The 21,251-nt window shown below is 39.4% G+C and overlaps 1 long non-coding RNA gene across 1 annotated transcript in view; it reads left to right on the forward strand.

Annotated features, from left to right (window-relative positions):
* The window catches only part of LOC110404508, a 160,593-nt gene that overhangs the window by 26,873 nt on the left and 112,469 nt on the right, over positions 1–21,251 (forward strand). The window contains exon 2 of the long non-coding RNA XR_002442296.1: positions 6,882–6,964. This is a non-coding gene — a long non-coding RNA (uncharacterized LOC110404508). The remainder of the gene's footprint in view (positions 1–6,881; positions 6,965–21,251) is intronic.

Below are 21,251 nucleotides of genomic sequence, written 5' to 3' on the forward strand. Positions count from 1 at the left end.
ATCAACTTTGCATTCTATCGGGTCATCTAGAAGCTACTGCAGTAATCCTTCATTCTTATTCTAGCTGTCCACTAGTGGCCTCTTATGTTTCATCAAGTGAAACACTGAAATAACAAGGTGTGTGTATTTATAGCCTCATTGTTGATTAAGTATAGTGGCCAGCTTCTGAAGAAGCTGTTGGAAAATAGGATCTTAAATCAGAGCTCATTTTCTCCCTTCACCTAGGATGACAAAATAAATGAGATATTCCTAGTAGTGTTGTCCACAGCTGGATATAATAAGGAGGATAAGGTAAAGATATTTGGCTGTATTAATTAGCTGTTCTTCATAGCTACACATCTGTCAACTGGTAACTGCAGCAGCTTCCCAACTTCATTACTTTAAGAAGATATTTTTAATTTTTTCATTGGTTTCATTTTTTTGCTGACCTTTCACATAGAATGATATGTAGCAAAATGACATGTTATTGTTCTGTGAAATTGTCACTTAACACCCCTCCAAAAGAAACAAACCACAAAAACAACAGAAAAAAACCCTCTGAACCATTGCTACCAATAAAGACAGAGTGCACTGCAAAAGGCAATTTTACAAGGTGGCAGTCCTCAGGCTGTGCAAGGCATCTGTCTCCTTCATTTGGAGGTGTATCTGTGTTGTTCACAAACTGTCCTTTGGCCTCGTTTTCTCAATTCTGTAGCCAAAAGTCCAGCTAAGATCAGTGGATAGCGCAGATGCTAAAATGCCTCTGTTATTCCTCTGACAGTGCTGTCATCTTGCAGCTACAGGTGTTCTTCACGGCTCAGAGCCAGTATGGATGCTGTGCCCATTCCTATATTAGGGTGGTGTAGGAAGGATTACCATGTTGTTTCTTCCCAGTGTAGAGGTTTGGGATGAAGCACCCAGCATATCTCCTTCTCTCTGGGAACCTGGGGTGATGGTAGCCCCAGGTGCTCCCCAAGGTCTGTGTGTCCTGCTACTGTGCTTCAGCTCAAGGAGAACCATACTCTGGTCCATCTGCTCTTTATTGCTCACCGACATGAATATTATATCTATCTCCTGCCTTGCTAGAGAATATTCAGGCTTCCCAGAAGATCTTCTTTTTTTTTTTTCTTTTTTATTTCTTTGGCAGAAGGCTATTTACACCTTGCTGAGAAAAGTGCCTTACAATGGAAGGCTGTTCCTCAAAAGGGGCTGCAACAGAGATCTCTCTAGTCACTCTGCAATCTCATTGCATGTCTCAGTAGGGTATGAGCTATCCTTGATTCTTTCTTTCCTAGTTAGTATTTTCTGTTGTTGTTTTCAATGATTGTGATGTGTGGTGTAAATGTGGGCCTGAGGCAAGAGTGGGCAGCTTTTTGTTTTTCATCTCTGAGGGAATTCTCAGTGTCATTGGTGGCTGCTCTGCTTCTCCTCAGGTGTCTCTCTTGGTTGAGGCCTTACTTGCCTCAGGTGGCTATTTTCTCTCTGTACATGTTCTCAAGAGATTCTGAGGGAGGGTGAATGGTTTGGCTTTACCTCTTTGTGCTTTCTTTCTGTTTGTGCCAAAATAAGAAATAATCACCTAATTATCAGGAAACGGTGTTCAGTTCTGGGCGCCTCACTACAAGAAAGACATTGAGGCCCTGGAACGTATCCAGAGAAGGGGAATGAACCTGTGAGGGGTCTGGAGCACAAGTCTTATGGGAAGCAGATGAGGGAACTGGGGTTGTTCAGTCTGGAGAAGAGGGGGCTCAGGGGAGACCTTATCACTCTCTACAACTCCCTGAAGGGAGGTTGTGTCCAGGTGGAAGTCGGCCTCTTCTCATAAGTGACAGCGATAGGATGAGAGGGAATGGCTTTAAGTTGTGCCAGAGGAGGGTCAGAATAATTATTAGGAAAAAATTACTTCTCAGAAAGAGTGGTGAGGCAGTATCAGAGGCTGCCCAGGGAGGTGGTGGAGTCACTGTCCCCGGAGGTGTTCAAGGACCATGTAGGTGTGGCACTGAGGGACATGGTTAGTGGGCATGGTGTGATGGGCTGGTGGTTGGACTAGATGATCTTAGAGGTCTTTTCCAACTGTGATGATTCTATGATTCCATGAAACAGGAGATCTTTATTTAATTAGTTTAGCACATATTGTTTGTTTAATTGTTGCAAGAAGGCTGCGTGACAGCACTGTAGTAGTGTTATGGCCATGCATTACTGCTTTAGGTTCCTGCTTTATGGCAGTATATTCTCTCAGAAACAGGTCCCCATATTCTTTCCCCAGCTTCCTTTCTGTCAGCAGGTTCAAAGCCTGTCCACAGGAGAGCTAGGAGCGCTTGCTTCAGGTCCAAGAGCTCTTGTAATAAACAGGCAGCTTCTTGATTTAGTTCTAAAGTTATGAAACTTTGTGTTTACTTTCCAGTAAACTCCTGTTTAGTACTCCTGTTAAATATAGAGTAAGCCTAATGCTTCTTCAATGACTTTCTGAGCATTGTTTTGAATATTGGTTACCTTGGCCTGCTTAACAGCACACTGAAATGAAAGCATTTCTACCCTCTTACTGCTCTAGGAACTCGGTGGTATTTTTGTTTTTAAAATAGAAGATGTAAATCCTCCTGGCCTGAGATGAATAGTTTTCAAGGCCGAGTTTCTCTGTTGGGTTTTCTTTTTCTGCTCAACAAATACTATATATTTCAGTTTGGAACTCATCAACCTGAAAATCCAGCAGGCTGGGATGAAATGAGTATTACTGAGAAATGATGAAGTAGTGTAACAAATGCAAATTAAGTTTCTGCTATAAAACATTGCCTAAATTACTGTAAATTCTCATTTGATTAACTACTGTGCTACAGGTACCTACTTTTCTGTCAGTGAACCAGAATATATTAGAATGTTTACCTTCCAAAATCGGCTACTAATAGGCAATATCTGTTTTTTACTGGAAATGAAATTGGACCATTATTACCAGTAATGTGCAGGAGACACTGGGGAAAGTGTTGCCATCAATGTTCCCATGTTCAGTTTGATTATGTAAATATAACATAGGAAAAGAGTTGCTTGGAAGGTTATAGGAGAAACATCTCATGAATCATAACCTCTTAAGGATGTGGCACAAGAAGAATGAAAGGAGATGAGAGCAAACTGAAAGGGCATAAGAAGGTGGGAAGTTTACACCAACAATCCAAGCTGAAGTACAAGTGGATGCAAAACAACTAAAGTGGATACTCACATCACCCTGAAGTGACAAAATATGATCTGAGGCCAAAAACAAGGGAAAATTCTATGTGTTTTGAGGACGCAAATTCATTGATGGACTGAGCACACTTTATAACCAGAAATATGGTGTTTCTTGTCACCTCTTCCCGAACAGTAATTTTCTGATTCTCATAGGATAGATTTTTCCTACATTATCTCTTAGTAATAACAATTACTCTCTCTCTTTGTTTTTACTATATACTCTTTGACTGAATCATGTCAGTATATGTAGGCTCTTATTTCTTATTGTCAGTAAAATAGTTCTGTTTAAACAAGATCCAATAAATACAGTTTAAGAAAGAGCAGAGGAAGCACACAGAAGAAAGAAGAAATATTTCTGTGTTAACAGAGAATACTGTACATGGAATAGGGGGAAGAGAATGAAGGTTGTGGTCTCAGTACAGAGAACAAAATGGCTGCGTGGTAGTATTTTCTCCTTTTTCTAGTTTCACTTAAACCAGTCATAAACAGATTCACTGTGTCTAGACCAGAAGCAGAAACAGTGAGGCAAAGGACTATGAAAAGCCTAAACTGTGACACTCACTTTAAAGAAATGTGTTTGGACCAGAACAACTTTCCTAGTTGTCTTTTGCCTAATGATGGAAAAGAGCCCAAAGGCTTTTGTTCTCATTCTAGTTCATGGATTAAGGAATACATTCTACTAAGAAGAAAAAAAAATTCTTTACATTTTCCTTTGTTTTAAAAAGAATAAATATATATTGGTTTTCTATTAAAATTCATTATAGGCAAGTTAGCCTTTCCTATTATTTCCTCAGCCAGGTTAATAAGATTCTGTGCATACTTTGGAACAGTATTACTTTTTTTTCTAGTCAAAAGCACATTTTCTATCTTCTAGGAGGAAGCAGTGCTGGTTGCACTGATCTGACATTGGGAGTTCACTGGTGCGCTGAAGAAGTGAGGTTCCTAGCTGATTGCTTAGAAGTAATTAATGCTTCCAGAATTATTTTGTCATGCATACACTGATTTAAGAATACTACTATATTATAGATGCAGTGCCTCCAGTTCAGATTCAATGGCAAAACTGTATAGTATGAAAGTATCCTTTTGTCCAAACAAAATAATCTGCATTGATAAAAGAGTTATTTTATGTAACTATATCCCAGGTACTTCTGTTGCCACAGCATTGGTCAGGTGGTGCATCCTTTCACTTCACAGACTGGCTCACCCAGCAGTGACAGCTGTAGGTCATAGGAGACATAGTAGTCTTTACAGTTCATTATAAAAAAATACCTAATAGAGAATTTTCTGGAGCTTAGCTTCTTCCCATAGAATCTCTCTGCCCAAATGTGGGATAGAGGTATTGGCAAAGTGTGCTGAGCGAAGGAGGCAGTACAGAGCCAAGAAGTGGTAAGTGTTTCCAGAAATAACTCCTGTTTGAGCTTGTAGCTGTCAGATTGGGACAATCTTTTGTTTCTACTTCAGGAGCCAATAAAGCAGAAAATGCCAATAACTCCTTCATACAGGACTTGTGAAACAGTTTGATGGAGTTCATAAAGATCTGATAGAGATGTGGACTGCAACAAACATCACCAACTCTGAGCGTAAAGTGTTATGTTCTCTTATATAAAAGATATTTGTCTTGCTGACCTTGTGTAGCCAACTGCAAGTAAAGAGGCTATGTTCAAGCAAATGTCTGCTGCCCCTCACCTTGATTCACATTTGCATGCATTTGTCCAGCTTAAAAATGGCTGAAACTCAATTTGCGTAATCAGCATGACTTTCTCTAATGTGGCTATTTAGGTAAACAAAAGAGCCATAAAATAGAAATTAAACGCAGCTAAGGAGAAAAACATCTTATGTGAAGGTTGGACATTGCTTAGATGTTCAATCAGGAGAAATGACCTTGACTTGTCAGGCAGATAAGTCTGAAAAAGACTCTTTGGATCACCTCGGATAATGAAACTGTCTCTATTCCTCATCTGCTAATGGAAATAAATCTTACCTTATCCTCCTGCTATCTTATCTGTTCAGATAATAAGTTCTGGGAACAAGACTGTCACTTAAAAAAGTAAGTATGTTCAGCACCCAGTTTGTACATGGGGCATTTAAGCACTAGGGGCCACAATCGTAACAGGATGCAGGTACCTCTTGCCCATTGTGTTTAATGAGAGGTACATTTGTGGGTCTTTGTCCTACATAATATAAATAAACTGTTTCAGGAAAAAATCTTGCAAGACTGTTTAAAGAATTGTGTTGAAAAGGAAAAAGGAATGGCAGAAAGAAAGGCAGCATAAACTCTGAAAGATGTAATGCTTTTTAACAGTAATATGTAAGTTTCTAAGATTTATACATTGAAGACCAGAGAACACGTGGTAACTTAAAAATTAGGTGATGCTTACAGTGCATTAAAGAAGATGCTAGTAGAATTGCTTCATTCATTTATTTTTTCTTTCTTTTATGAAGAAGAGCACTAAGATCTGTGATTTTCAAGGATCAGAAGATAATCTAGGTTGGCCAAAGAATGTAACTGGAGTATGGGTACAAGGAAGCTTTTTCCTGCTGTTGTGCTACTCTGGGGGCAAAGCCTAAGCCCAGAGCTTAATGATGTGCAGTGATTAAGGTCTTGCTAACAAGTGGATTGATTATGTAGAAAATCTCAGGCTTCATGTTTGAGCACAATACTGAAATGGTTGGTGCAGGAAATAAAGGAGATAGGGGAACTCCACTTTGAGAGGTCTGTGTCACTGTTGTCACTGAACCAACAATTGGCAAGTACAGTCTTGTAAAGCAAAATTCTTCATAGCCCATAAGGATTGGACTGAATTTCCTCTGCTGCATACTACTCCGTATTCTCTGGCTTCACTCTTGGTCTGACTGGGGAAGTAGTGGAGGGCAAGCATGAAGTAAATACACTGCTCAGCTACTGCTCTCCCATCTTGAGCTGAGGAGGGCTGGCTCATATCTCTAATATGCCTATGCTCCCATGAGTATAGCCTCCAATGAGCGTAGATTAACACATGAAACCTTTTGAATGTGAAGACAATCATGTTATTGCTTGTGATTTTTAGTCCACCTGCTAACGGTCTCCTCTTCTGTGGAGGAGAAGAGAGACACGTGAAGTCAGATGCTTCGGGACTTTGTGTGCAATACAGAGACACAGAATTGAAACAGAAACCTTCAGAGAGATGTACAGCTATTTTTTCTGTCAGCCAGGACAGATTTCTGACCTGCTTTGTTTTAGTCTCTCCAGATAGATATGGGTTGTTTTTACTTACTGCTACTGACCACCTTTAAAATTAAAGGGTGGGAATTTAAAGCGATGTCCTAATGATGATAACTTCAAGGGAAATACTAATTTCACTGGCATTCATGAGAATTTTTACTTTTCTCCATCTGAATCCTAAAAGCCCCTTCTCCTCCCATTGCTGCAAGGCTAGATCTGAAGTTTTATTTGAAGAAACTAGCTAACTAGGTGTTCAAAACCTGTCTGAAACCAGGCAAAGAAACAGCTGATGTGCTGCAGTATTACTGGAAATAAAAGCAGTTCTCCCATTTCATTTAACACTGTGGACCAACAAAGAGGGAATTAAAAGTGTTTTGTTTGCTATTTGACTTCTTATCTCTCAAGACATTTCATTGAATTAATGTTTTATTCAATGCTAATATTAAATGAAATGGACAACAACAAATAATTGTTTCAACAGGTCTGGAAATCCTATTGCATCCTGTTGAACCCTGCAGTCAAACTGAAGCTTTGCAGAAGCAGATCCTACGCAGAAGGTATCAGGTAGCAAGGCAGTTCTCCATTTTCTCAGTTGATGCTTCTGCACTGAAAAAACAGCACAGTGTTAAAAATACAAGTAGTAAGTTTGCCACCATAATTTCTTCAGTATCTACTTGCCTTCTTATGACAGCAGTACTTATCTATTTAGGTGTCTTTCTGCACTATTAGGAAATTATGGCTGTGTTATACTGGTGTGGATCAATGAAGCTGTGACTGAAGTGCATAGGTCCCTTGTTTAATTATTTGGATACAACACATCATGGCCATAGAAATCTGGCAGTGGTGAATAACATTATCATAAGGTAACAGTTTGTATTTCAAAACATACAGTAGAAAATTTTACATTTGCAGATAGAGTACTATTCCTAACTGTGCAGATTTTCTTCTTCCATATAAATATCACAGTTCCTTGGAAAACTATCTTTTATTGATGTATCTGTAAATAGCCTCTCAGTCAGAGTAGTGTGATGTCAGATCTATGAAAGTTATGGTGTCCAAATTATAAGCTTGATTTACTTTTTGGATGTATAAATTCAAACATGTTCTTTCCAAATCATAACCATTTTGCTGTAATTGGAAGATATTGCAAGCAATTTCACCGTCACTTAAAATAACATGCACAAACCTAAAAAGTACAGACAAGATAGCTTTCTGTTCCGTAGGAAAAATAGCCCGCTGTTTGAAATAGGTGTAAATTTCCTGGGATATGTTGGTGCTCCAGTGGAGCCTCAGGTAAAAATCAGTTCTATGCATACATCCCAGATTCAAAATCTTCCTCACTGTCTTACCAGTTCTGATTTTCCTCCTTAATCTGATCTAATTCTTCATTCAGCTTTGTTGGAAGCCCAGCTAAGGAATCAATTCAGATCCCATTTTTCTGTCAGTTAAAAAAGAAAGAAAGGAAAAAAAAAAGAATAACTTCAGTAGTGATAGAATATTAATATTAAAGATAATTATAATGATGTTCTTTTATTTTCTCGCACACAGTCTTTGAAAGGTGATTGTACATTTTCATACTTTATCATTATTTTTTAATTAATTTATTTGTGTGGAATAGTATGTGCAAAAATAGCTGAAAGCAATTCTGGAAATAGGCATTATAAGCAGATAGTGCTGGAGGGAGTAGAAGCATCAATTTGGTGAGACAAACGTAAGGATGGAAGGGTCTGGTTTTGATTTTCCATCAGGATCTAATTGTTCAAAAGGCTAAGTTTCAGGGTTCTTTTGGTTAGTAGGGATTCTTGTGCTTCTCTTTTTGTTTTAATGTACTTTTGGGGAGAGGTATTTATGTCGGAACTGAATAACCACACAGCAGATAATTCATTTTGCTTTCGGGGCCAGTCACGGCTTATTGTTATGGAGAAATCTAACACAGTTCCTGGACAACTACAGTACCTTGCATGTAGTCTACTTCCAGGAAAAGGGACTTTTGCAAAAAATATTTTTCAGATATGGATATCTGACCTGCATTAATTCCCTAAGCCTATTGTGACAAACAATAAGAAGGGATATGCAGTCCTTATTTGCAGTAGGTGTCGTATGTGAAGTGTCTTCCAGATAAAGACCGAGGTACAAGCTACTGTAAGTCTTCTGCTGCAAATTAATGACTTATCCAAATTTACGTGGATGCATCATAGTGGAGAAATTATTGAAAGACTGGTCTAGAGAAAGTGTTTCCAGACAAAGAAAAGTACACCATTGCCTGGGGTAGCCTGCTATACCTAATAGCTGCAGAACAAAGGAAGGAGCATCTTAACATCGTCTTAAGTGCTTCCTTGGAGCACTTGCTGTCAGCAGATTTATTTGTTTGCAAAGTGATGACATATTTGCTGCTCTGTAAAAGATAGAATGCATAAAGAAGGTATAGTGCTAAAGTGTTTATGGCTTAGGTCTTGATTCATCTGCCAAGGAGGAAAGGATGCTGTGCTAACTAGCTGCAGCAAAGGCTTGTGATGTTCTAATCAAATGAATAAGAGAATATCCCAAGTAGGAAGGGACTTTTAAGGATCATTGAGTCCAACTCCTGGCTCCACATAGGAACACCCAAAAATCAGACCATTAAGTCACGAGTTCCTAAGATGATGAAATGAACTGGTTTTGGCAAGGTGGTGAGCACAGTATAATCATGTCACAATCATGACTATTTTTTAATCAAATTATTATCACGGACGGCCAAATTGGGAAAGTATTACAGGAAGTCATGTTTGACCTTATGATTCTGCCCACAGTGGTCTTCTGAGCTAAAGCCTACCACCACCCCAAATTTAGGCTTTATTAAAGGCTTGGGGAAGTGTAGAGTTTCCCTGCAGCTATAGCATTTTACCCCATTTCATGGCCCAGAATTCATGATAGGATTACCTAATCAATAGAGGGGAAAGGTGGAGTTCTTGACCCTGAATGCACTTAATGCTTAGAAAAGTATACAGAAAAATAATTGCAGCATGCAATTTAATTTGAGTATTTCATTGTCACTTTTTGCATGTTTTTAGAGACAACAAACGGATAGCACATTTGAAATTAAATAGAAAAAATACCTGTAACATGTCCCTTCACCTCCTAGGGAAAAACATCTGTTCAAGTCATTGCAAGAATATTAGGAAAATCCCAGCTGACAGTGACATATCTTACACAGTATAGGTAGTTTAAGGCTTTCTATACCTGTTCTGAATGGAACAGGTATACACCTGGGACATGTTGGATTATAGGTAACCCCATGTTTCCACTTAGAGGAGGAAATGTTTTAATATAACAGTGTAACATGTGCTGCATGTATCAAAAATGGTAGTTTAAGTTCCAAAATGAGTGCAGTAGGGAAGATAGTTTAAGTTGGAAAAACTGCATCAGACAAACAAAATTATCTGGAAACTATTTAAAATAAAAGTTACAATGCTTGATTCAGTCCTATATATTTCTAACTCAGATAATGATGGAGATGCAGTTCTCTACAAATGTGAACTACTAATTGAAAAATGCAAGATAAAATGAATCACCTTACCCACAGCTCAGAATTCCCAACCTTCGGGAATCTTCCAAAACCAATCTGTTAGAGCAGTTGTTTCTTTTAATGATTTCAGAGGGAGTGGTACTGGATGCCTTCACAGGAGTCAGCTTGTGGGGCTGGGACTCTGCCTCGCTGCATCATCTCATGCTTGTTAATACCAGTTCTGTGCTTTGCTGCCTATTCTGCCTGAACGGTGTGTACATGGACACAAATTCTAACTTCTAGCCCTGTTCAATCCCTACTACTATATGCTTGCCTGAAAAACATCAGTGGTTATAATGGTGCAGAAAGTTGACATAACTGTTCTTGCAAATCTAAGCAAATCTATTCTCTAGAAGTTTCATGCTGGTGTGGAATATATGTACGTTTTGCAAGACTTTTTGATGAGCCACATAGACTCAAGTCCACTTGAAAAGCTGGTGATGCTTTCTCAAGAAGTTGTTGTTCCTAATAATTTAAAGTTTCTAATTTTTCTTCAAAATGCTCAAAAGTTGCTATCAACCGAACTCTAGTAGTTTTATCTTCACTAAATTCTGTAAGAATATGTAAAAAAAAAAATAGTAATTCAGACTGTTTCCAATGAGTCTCTAGTTTATGATAGAACCTATCAGCTAAGCTGAGTGGTGCAGTTTATATGACAGAAAGAAGGGATGCCACCCAAAGGGGCCTGGACAAGCTTGAGAGGTGGTTCCATGTGGAACTAATTCTGTTCATCAAGGCCAAGAGAAAGATGTTGCATTTGGGCCAGGGCAAATCCAGATATGAGTACAGACTGGGAGAATAACTCATTGAGAATGGCCCTGCAGAGAAGGACTTGGGTGTCCTGATGGACAAAAACTGGACATGAGCCAGCAGTGTGCAGCTGCAGCCCAAAAGGCCAACAGTATCAAAAGGCTGCATCAAAACTGGGGGGGCGAGCACGGCGAGGGAGGTGACTGTCCCCCTCTACTCTGCTCTTGTAAAGGCCCATCTGGTATACTGTGTCCAGGTATGGGGTCACCAACACAAGAAAGACGTGTTGTTGTTGGAGGAGTTTGTTTAGAGGAGAGCCACAAAGATGATCAGAGGGCTGTAGCACCTCTCCTGTGAAGAAAGGTTGAGGGAGCTGGGTTTGTTCAGTCTGGAGAAGTCTCCAGGTTGACCTCATTGCAGCCTTCCAGTACTTGATGGGAGTTTCTAAACAAGAGGGGGACTGACCTTTTACATAATCTGATAGTGACAGGACAAGGGGGAATGATTTTAAACTAAAAGAGGGGAGATTTAGGTAAGATGTTAGGAAGAAATTCTTTACTCAGAGGGTGGTGAGGCGCTGGCACAGGCTGCCCAGAGAAGCTGTGGTGCCCCATCCCTGGAGGTGCTCAAGGCCAGGTTGGATGGGGCCCTGGGCAGCCTGAGCTGGTGGGGGGCAGCCCTGCCCATAGTAGCGGGTTGGAACTATATGATCTTTAAGGTCCCTTTCAACCTAAGCCATTCTATGATCGTGTAATTTGAGCTCTCCTTGGCTTTTAAATGCTGTGAGCAGATCCTTTCCCATATTACAAAACCTGCTGTCAAGATTGAAGAGGCTGCAGCAAAGAACATTGTAAGTGCTTAGGACTGTGAGGATATGACTTATGAAGACAGATTAGACAGACCTAGCTACAGGCTGTAGTATATTAGACAGCATAGATAAATTGAGGCTAGGAGGGCATCTCACAGTGGGATGAAATATACTGAAGGAATGCTATAGATTGATACCTCTCTGTGCTCTAAAACTAGCTGCTTCAAAAGTGAGAGGTCGTATACCACAAAGATGACAAGTAGACTTGGAGACAAGGAGACAGGCCACTGAAATGGAATGTTTGTGTTCACATAAGGGGAGACTATGTAGAAAACTGTATGCATTAGCAATAAATAAAGATTGTTTGAGAGGATATTAAGCAGTCTGAAAAAGGGAAATAAATATACAGTTCCAGATGAAAAAGGGTAAAAGGACTGGAATAAAATAAACGGAACCCCTAATTAAGAAAATATATTTTAATTTTTCTTCCCAAAAATGAGATCTCCCTTTAATCTTGCCTTACTGACCTTGTACAGTTTCTACTCATGTTTCAATGAATGTGGCTGAGTTTTTTTGCTGTTAGGGTTCCCCCAGGATATGAAAAATAATTCAAAAGTATAGTGTTTTAAAAGGATTTTTGAAATATTTTTGTTTTTAACTTGCTATGTAATAGCAGTTCATACACACATCTTAGACCCAAATTAAACTTCCTCTGTTTATCATGGTTAGCTTATGTATCTGCAAGTAAAAAATTTAATCTTCCCTATTGTAATGGAAATGCTAAGTCACGCCTTGAACAGTGATTGAGCTCCTGGTGGGAAAGCAGGGCCAACCCAGGGGAGCTAAGGTGCATGCAATGCATCTGAGTGACTGGAAGGGGGTGGAGCCAGGATCCACGCCTTCCCAGACCTCATTTAAGGGTTGGCAGTGGAGGCCAGGGTATCTTGCTGGAGGTCCCTGTGTACCTGTGGCCTTCTAAGGGTAAGTAGATTCTTTCCTTTGTTTCTGCATCCATGGCTGCCTCATTTGAACGTATCTTCACCTGCTGCAGCCTAGGACTTAGCTACTACGCTGTCACTGCCATGCTTTCCATTGTGTTACAGCATTACGCCTATTTGCTGTCATTTATAATTTCAAATTATAGTTATTTGTAGAAAACGTTGCTTCTATTGCGGTTCAAGAGCTTTTCCTTCTCCCACTAACTCTGTTAAACAAGCAAACCTGCTGTATGTGATCTTTATGTGGTTTCAGAAAGTTCATCTCAACACTAGTAGTCATTGTGCTTCTCAGTAACAAGGTGCAATTGCTTTCCCCAGGGGTGTCCAGCTGTAGAAATGGCTTCCTCTGCTTTTTGTGTCCTCAGATTGCATCAGCAGGGTTAGAATACCTGTGGTATGGTAGGATGAATGCTGAGAGGTGGCAGACCAGGTGTTCTCTAGTTCCTCCACTCTGAGCGTGGGAGTTAGAAGCAGTAAGATGCCCCCTCAGCTGCTCACTCGCTCCCTCTCCTTAACAGGATGAAGGAGAAAATAAGGTGGAAAAAATGATGGCTGACATAAAGACAGGAATGTCACTTACTTATTACTATCATGGGCAAAACAGACACGGGCAAAATTAATTTGATTTATTGTCCATTAAAATAGATTTGGGTGGTGAGAAACAAAGACAAAAAAAAATAGAGATGGGGGTAAGTCCATAGTAGCTCCTCTCTGTTGCTCCTTCCTGCTCACCCTGTTCTAGACTGGGTCCTCCCATGGGCTGCAGTCTTTCAGGACAAACTTGCTCCAGCGCAGGCTCTCCACAGGCTGTAGTGTGGATATCTACTCCACTATGGTGTCCTTCTCAAGCTTCAAGGGCATCTCTGCTCTAGCATCTGGAGCACCTCCTCCCACTACTCATTCTGTGCCCTTGGTTTCTGCAAGGCTATTTCTCACATAGTTTCCCTCGCTCCTTATATGGCCATGTGGCACTTCTCCCTTCCTTAAATTTGTTTTCCCAGAGGTGCCACACATGTGGTTGAGCGGCTCAACTGTGCCTTGGGGAGAATCACAGAATCATAAAATTTTGGGGGTTGAAAGGGACCTGGACATCTACAGCTAGATCAAGTTGCTCAGAGCCTTGTCCAGATTGACCTTTTCTTCCTTTAGGATTCAACCATAGTTGAAATGTTGTTTTTAAATTAAACCAAAATGAAAGACTTTTATGTTGGAGAACTCTTTGAAAAGTTAAATGTTTCTTAAATACTTCTGTTTTGAATATTCATTGAATAAATCATGCTACTATTCTTCTCATCTCATTGGAGAGGTGACCCTAGTTAATCTGGTTATATATTTTTTTAAAATTAGTTGCTTAAGTGCTGCCAGATACCTAATTAAGTCTCCAATTATTATAAATATTCTATTCTCAAATGGCTTCTTATATTAGTAAATAGTTCTCACAAGGTCACTGATTTCACCTGGCATATAAAAACTTTTCCCTGTGTTTTTTGAAGCAATGATAGTAGGAGATTGAAGTATTACACTGATTTCTTGCACTTGTACTAAAAAGAAAAAGCCCAGTTAAGTATCACGAAGTAGTGCTTGTGCTGCCCGTATGATTATTTGAACAATATGATCACACTGGAGAATAATCCTGCAACTCATTCACCTCTGACAAAATTCGTAGCTGCCCCATAATCATATCTGGAAAGGAAGCCTTATGTTCTTCCCCTTTATGAATATAAACCCCAGACTACAATTTAAAAACGTGGGTTTTTTTACACTGAAATTATAAAGCCAAAGTTTTCCACCAGTCATGTAATGCGAACTTGTTATCCTATCTTATCCTGTTAAGTTGGTGTACCTGCTTTTTTTTTCCAGAAAGAAGCATTGCATTTCTTTTCTTGTGGCTAAGCCTGGAGTGCAAAGCACAGCAGCTGTGGTCCAAAGATAGTAGAATTGTGGGTGTGTGTTTTGCAAATATGGAGAAAGAAATCCTTCCAAAGATGTTTCTATTACCTTAGAAGTTGCTACTCTAATTTTTCTAGTGTATATAAATATACAAGGCAGGAAATACAGAAGCGCTCTCCTTATTTCCAGTATTCTTCTCATATACGTATCCTCTAATATAAATACCAGTTCTGTTTTCTGTCTCCTGGTAGAATATTAATACTGCATTTTCACTTGCATTTGCAACATGTTCATCTCAACAGCTCATCACCTCTGCAGTTGACTTTTCCATCCCTTCAGCTGGAATGAAGCAATCTTTGCTCTGGGTTTTTTTTTTTTTTTCCCCATGTTTCTATTAGTGCATTCTCTTTTTACTGATGCAGAGGGTTAGAGACAAAAAATGAATACAGAAAGAACACAGGGCTGGAAACAAATACGGAAAATAAAGCTTAGGAGTAACTTTTTTGAATCATTGCTGTACTTCTTAAAAGAGGAAATTCAGGAGTTACTAAAAGCTGGTTTAGGAAAAATGATGCAAAGACAACTTTCCCAATTCTTCTTGTTCTACTGTGACAAATAATATCTTTTTGCAGTAATATGTTATGGAAATTTTTAATTGCATCAACATGCAATTATGGATACTGTTTTGCCAGGGGAGCTGGAGCCTACCCCCTCCTTAGGCAGTGCTAATGTGCAAGAGAGTGAGGAGGGTTTGCGTGAACTCTACAGCTCAGTTAAGGTCCTTCTCCTTATCTAGATTGTGAAGGTTCCTTTCATTTATTAAAACACCAGTTTTTCCCATACCAGGTATTTGTTTACACTCAAGCAAATCTTACAGTCTCTGGGCTCTTTACAAGAGTCTGTCAAGGGAGGAAAAGTCAGTCTGGACTTGCCCTGTAGCTGAGAGCGAGTTTTTCCTATGGCCTGACTAGCATTTGGAGATGGATATTGGCAAAGAAGAGAGCTTGTGAAGAGGGAGCCTGAGCTGGGGGTTCATTTTTTAGGTGAATAAAGTCTGTGGAATGAAACCAAGTGCTGGTGTGAAAGCTGACATTTTTCCCCCAAAGAGAGAAGCCAAGACAGAATACATCTGAGCAATGATGAGAGCTGTGACTGATGTTGCTCAGTACCTTAAAGTATAGGTCTTCTGCACAGCAGCCTGCATGTGGCATATGCTGTTTCTTCTTCCATGAATTATGCAGTTATGTGCATATTGGAACACTTGTTTCCCCTTCTGTAATTCAGAATTTTTTATTCCAATCAGGAGCCCAAGTCTCCTTTGGAACAGATTTTTTTTAATAGGAAAAAAAAAAGCTCAATTTGTTTCAAATACAGGCATGATTTTGATTGTTCCCTGGTAAATACCACCTATGTTATTTTATACTGTTTTCTTTGCAAAGTCTAAACAGCCTATGGCTGGAGGGCAGAATTTAGGGTCCTGGTTTATAAATTGCTATAGCTAAGACAACAATACCTCATTCTCTGCTATCATATAGCAGAGACAAATCAGATAATGCAGCTAAAATATCCTTACTGCAGCTTAAAGTGAGTGAAAAGCTGAGATAAACTAGAATTCCAAATCATTCTTAGTGGCAATACAAACTGGAATAGAATCTCCTAAAAAGACAAATATAATTGTATTTTGATTTCAAAGGCTCCTAAGCTTGTAATTCCTGGGGGGGGGGTGGGGAGGGGAAGAAAAAAGCAAGTGTCACTTAAAGATATTTTTAGTATCTGCAGGTGTCTTTTGCTGATGGTAGTAACTAGTGATACGTCAGATGTGTATGTTGATGGCTAGATGTTGAAGGAGAGCACCAAACTGTATATTTTATCACATTTGATGATCAGCAGCTGTAAGCACAAACTAACATAAATTAAATGTGTATCACATTTTTCTGCACCCTGGGGAAGTGCAGAACAAAGTCATGCAGTGATTACACTTCCACTAGCATGCCATTAACAACTCCAGATGGCAGCACTTTAACTGCAAACATTTCCAGGTGTAATGAGAAGGCTAAAAATAACTAAACAGCGAGCCATGACCTGGTGACAGTCTAATTTGCAAAAGGAATGAAAAGACAACAGGACTTTTAGCTGCAAGCTTGTGGGGGAAATGGTTTGGGCCATGAAAAGACTCATGAAAATACAATCTTTCCTAAGGGAGGACATACGTGCAATCTGTCTTTTCTTTCCACATAATAGATAATGAAGATAAAGCGTATGTTCATTCATGTGCTAGCTGATATGTTTTAGCAGGTAGGAAAACAGTAAGTCAGTTCCTCTCAAAAAAGATAAACCATTTTCCACTAAGATTTGCAGTCAATCTGATAGGAAAGCAAAGGGATTTGTGTGTTTCTTTTAGCAGACTTATTTTCTGGTTGATTGGTTTGTTTATTTGTTTTAAGGCAAGATACTGAAATTTCTGTATATGCATTAAGAAACAAGGATTTTCTCCTTTTTTTGTTCTTCTTGCCCACAAAGTGCCTCAGGAATTCCTGAATAATTACCATCCATTTAAGTCTGAAAGTTATGTGGCAATTTTATTTATTCTGTCACTTACGTGCTAACAATCCTTGTATTTATAGATGTAAAGTGGATAGACTGCTATTGGACTTAAATAGAAGTAGTGCTTTCTATCAGATACATGTTGCAGTGTGCTCAGAAAAGTTACCTTGCCTAGGACATAGGCAAGAGTGCAGAGTGCTGCCAATACAGAAATAAATGACAGAAGTGAAGTTATTTCAGGGAGGAACTATTATCATTTATATAAAGTTCAGGTAAGTCAATCAGAAGTAACTGCTTCCCAGCTGTCCACCAGTGGATGTGGCTATTTGGTGAAGAGCTCCTTCAGAGGAAGAAATAACGTCTTAAAAACAATTCCATTTTCTCCAGTGGCCTGTAAGCTTCCAGTCTGCTTTAGCACTAACATAACCCCCTACAGACTTATGTGGGCAGATTTCTTTTTTACTGCAGCCGATAAAACTTGGGTGACTTTAAACTGTCAGTGGTGACTTTATTAGTGTAATCAGTTCAGAGCTGTTTGCTGTCTGTAAGGATCATACTTGCATGTTATAATGGAAACAGTTTTGAAAGTCTCCGGGAACAAGCACAGAGAAAAGTTACCATTATTATTGCAGGAACACTGTGAGTGGTTCAGACCAATCTGGTTAAACCTTAGCCTGAAACTTCAGCCAGCTCCTGAATGTGCATTGCAAATTGCCCCCAGCATGCTGTAGCAGTGACACAGTCCCCTCTGCTGTGAATTCGGCCTTCATCGTTTTGCTTGCTCTGCTTCCTGCTGTATCCCTTCCTCTAGTGCTTGGCCCACAACAGCAGGGTCTCCTTCTGTCCCTCAGCACCAGATCTGAAAGCCGTCATTCCCCTCGGGGACCATGTGCTCCTGATACTATGACCAATGTGTGGTCAGCAGGACAAGGAATAGAAGCCTGTCTATCAGTAAGATCAGCTTTTTGAGATAGTGGGGAACAGTGATAGTAAATTATTCAGAGAGCAAGGTTTCTGCTTCATCTCCCTTGCGCATCTCTATATTTCCAACTTTCAAGGCAGGCAGAAGAGATGCCATTCATGATAGCTTTCTTCCAAAAATGAAAAAAGGCATATTAAAAAATGTGATTTTCTGTCCTGAGCGCTGACATGACAGAAGAATGACTTCTGCTGCTGTTGAAAACATCTTAGCTAAAATCCCGTTTTGCATGGCTTGGACATTCCCTGCCTGCAGCAAGACGTTGTCATGAACTCATTCATTTCTGTAGGATTGAAGAACTCAGGAAAATCTTGCTAAATTAAGGAAGGTTACGAGCTTGTGTCTGAGTCTTACATATCAGACTCAAGAGGAAATCAGGCAAACACCAACACTGGGGCTGCTTACCCAAATCAATCCTCATACCTTCTGAAATTTGATTTTGTTTCATTTTCCCAATGCAGGTGGGAAGTTAGTGAGAGGCTTCCTTATGTTAGTCTTAATTAGTTCTAAAGATGTAATAGTTCAAGCACTCTGCAATAGACAAATATTTATACATAATCGTATCATTGTATAAAAAGAGTTTATTCAAATATGCCCTGCCTTTTTGTACTTACCTTTTGGATGTTAAAAATTTAAATTGAAAGTGATGATTTTTCAAGGTTCTTTCTGCGAATTAATGTCTGAGTGCCAGAAAATGGAGTTGCTTGGGATTTGTTTGCGTAAGGAACGGGAGTTTTCACTGTATACTGAATATCTCTATCTCTGCAGAAGTGTTTCTATTTGGAGTTCCAGCCTGCCATTCCTTTTACAGCCACAAGCCTAAATACAGGAAGATGTTTATCATTTTCCATTTAGAAATTAGTATTCCGCTCTCTCTTCACTGCATGTAAAACCCTTGTAATGCTGGAGTTACACTAAAGTGGAAACGACTGTACGAAGGGAAAAACTTCTCTCCATTAGGTTTGAAGTGTGCGCCTCAGGGACAGGGGCATCGCCTTCCTTTTTGCACACAGTCACTCTTCTTATATCAACACCAATTACCAGGAAGGTTCAAAGCTGGACTGTGAGTTTGTTCATATTCAAGCCTGCTGAGAACAAGCTGTCCCTTCCCCTCAGCAGACTCTCATCTCACACTAGAACTCCCTTTCGTTTTCATTTCTATGAAAAATATATGGAAACTTTCTCTTTTGGCCAAGGGCTTCGAAAAAACACAATTTCTGGTTAGTTCTGCATAACCTTTTAAATGGTTCCTCTGAAAATAACCTTTTGTGTCTTTTCTGTTAAGCCGTAGACTCTTTGGAGTTTGTGTGCACTGTGAAGAATTTTGGATGGGGAAACACTGGGTTGTTACTTCTCATGTGCTGGGAGAAAAGCTCTTGCATGTGATAATTGATCTCTGTTCGTTATTGTTGATTTCTGTTCTGATCTCTGTTCTGTTGTCCCTGATCATTGCAGGGGAATTGGACTAGGTGACCTCTAAGAGTCCCTTTCAATTCAAATGATTCTATGATCTCTCTCCAGGTAAAGGGAGAGTGGATTAAAATTCAGCTTGAGTATCTGAATGAGAACGAACATTGTTGGCGCTGTCTTAACCTCTAATCTCCTCTCTGATAAAAGTGTTTAGGAGAATGCTTTCATTTAGGGTCTCTTCAGTTCAGGTAATTTTAATTTACAAATGATGATCCGCAGCATGTTCCACTGAAGAGAAGTAAGGCAGATTGTCAACATGGGTTTGTGTTGTTTGGCTGCACCATGGTAATCTTCTGTTTCTGCGGGAAGCAAAATAAGTTTTTGTTTCTGTTAGAGCAAAGCAATCTCAATCAGCAGACTTGTCTCTTGCACTGATGCCCTCAGTTAATCTTAGCTGATTTTCTGTGTTGCTTTGCCTTGAGTTCATCCTGTTAGGAAATTCCTGAGAACCTTCTGGGAAAAGGCAATCCCAAATTAATTAACAGCTGCCTAATTCTGTGCAGGTAGTTGTACACTGCTGTGAAACTGTGTCTGTGAACCTTCCTGTAAGGTATTGGTAGGTGAGAAGTCTGTGGAAGGCAATCATGTGGCACTGCTGTATTATAATCTGGCAAAAAGTACCTTAAAAGTTGAGTACTTACCTGCTGAATGCTTCTTTTGTTTTTACAAAACTCACCCAGATCTTTAGCAATCAGAAAAGGTTCTGAAAACAGCCACTTACTATGTTAGACTTCTAGGCTTTGTTTCTAACTTGGTAGTTTTAGTAAAAAGAAGAGTGTAGCAAAACTAACTGAAAAAGTGCTGTCCTCATCCACTTATGATATCTATAAGGGGTATTGGTAAACATTACTATACAGCCCGTTTATCTGAATCACAAGGTGACACACCTAGCCTGCAGAATGTGACCACAGCTTTGCAGTTTCATTTATTTTAGGGAAAACCAACCAACCAATCAAACAAAAAAAAACCAGAACACGATGCTTGAATGCTCTGAAATTCCATTTTGCTTAGAACAAAAATAATACATTGGTTACTAGAAAATTGTCAGGGTGAGTGAACTGAGTGGAGTTCAGCTCATATCAAAAGACTCTTAAAATTTTAACAGCAAAATTAAACTTTCACTGAGGAGCGGAAGAATACCGTTCCCCTCAGCACAGCAATCTTCCTGCACATGAGGAGTTACCACCTCCCTTGCATGATACCACTGGTGTATTAGATATCGTGCTTGAAAATGTGATTTTGCGGGACATGAGGACAGAAGATATGTCCAAGACCCAGCTGGAGTTTTGTTGAAAAATTAATGCAAAATTAACAGTTCTTTAAGACATTAGTGTTTCTTGCCCGTACGTTTTCTGCTTAATCCTTCTGTGAAAGTCCAAACTAAGTAGTTTCTTCAGAGTCTACTCAATTGGATACTTCTTTGATCCAGTGGTGGAGTCAACCTGTCTGCTTTTGGTCTTCTTAGTAATGGACTGCAGTCTAGGGAATGGTTAAAATATTCAAGCTGCACGCACTGAAAATCTCATTTGATGTGAGAATTCAATATCATATCCAAATGATTCAGATAATACATGAGAATAAAGGGAGGAAAATATATTAGTAAATAGATACTGCAAAAAGTACAAAGGTGCAAATTCAGTGCAATAGATTGCAAAGTTGTTCACTGAAGACATATTTTAGCCAAAAAATAGTATACTGCAAGACATCCTTCCTATGAGGAAAGCTGCAGTTTCCCCCTATTTTGGAAAAGAATAGCATTTTTAAAAACATCTATGAAGTGTTTGACATGCCATTACTTTCTAATGCTCTTCCTTGCATGAATTTATGACTAAGCTTTTTGTTTTAATTTTTCTCCGTACCACAGTGAG

Source organism: Numida meleagris, chromosome 1 (genome assembly GCF_002078875.1).
Source record: "Numida meleagris isolate 19003 breed g44 Domestic line chromosome 1, NumMel1.0, whole genome shotgun sequence".
NCBI classification, from domain to species: Eukaryota; Metazoa; Chordata; class Aves; order Galliformes; family Numididae; genus Numida; species Numida meleagris.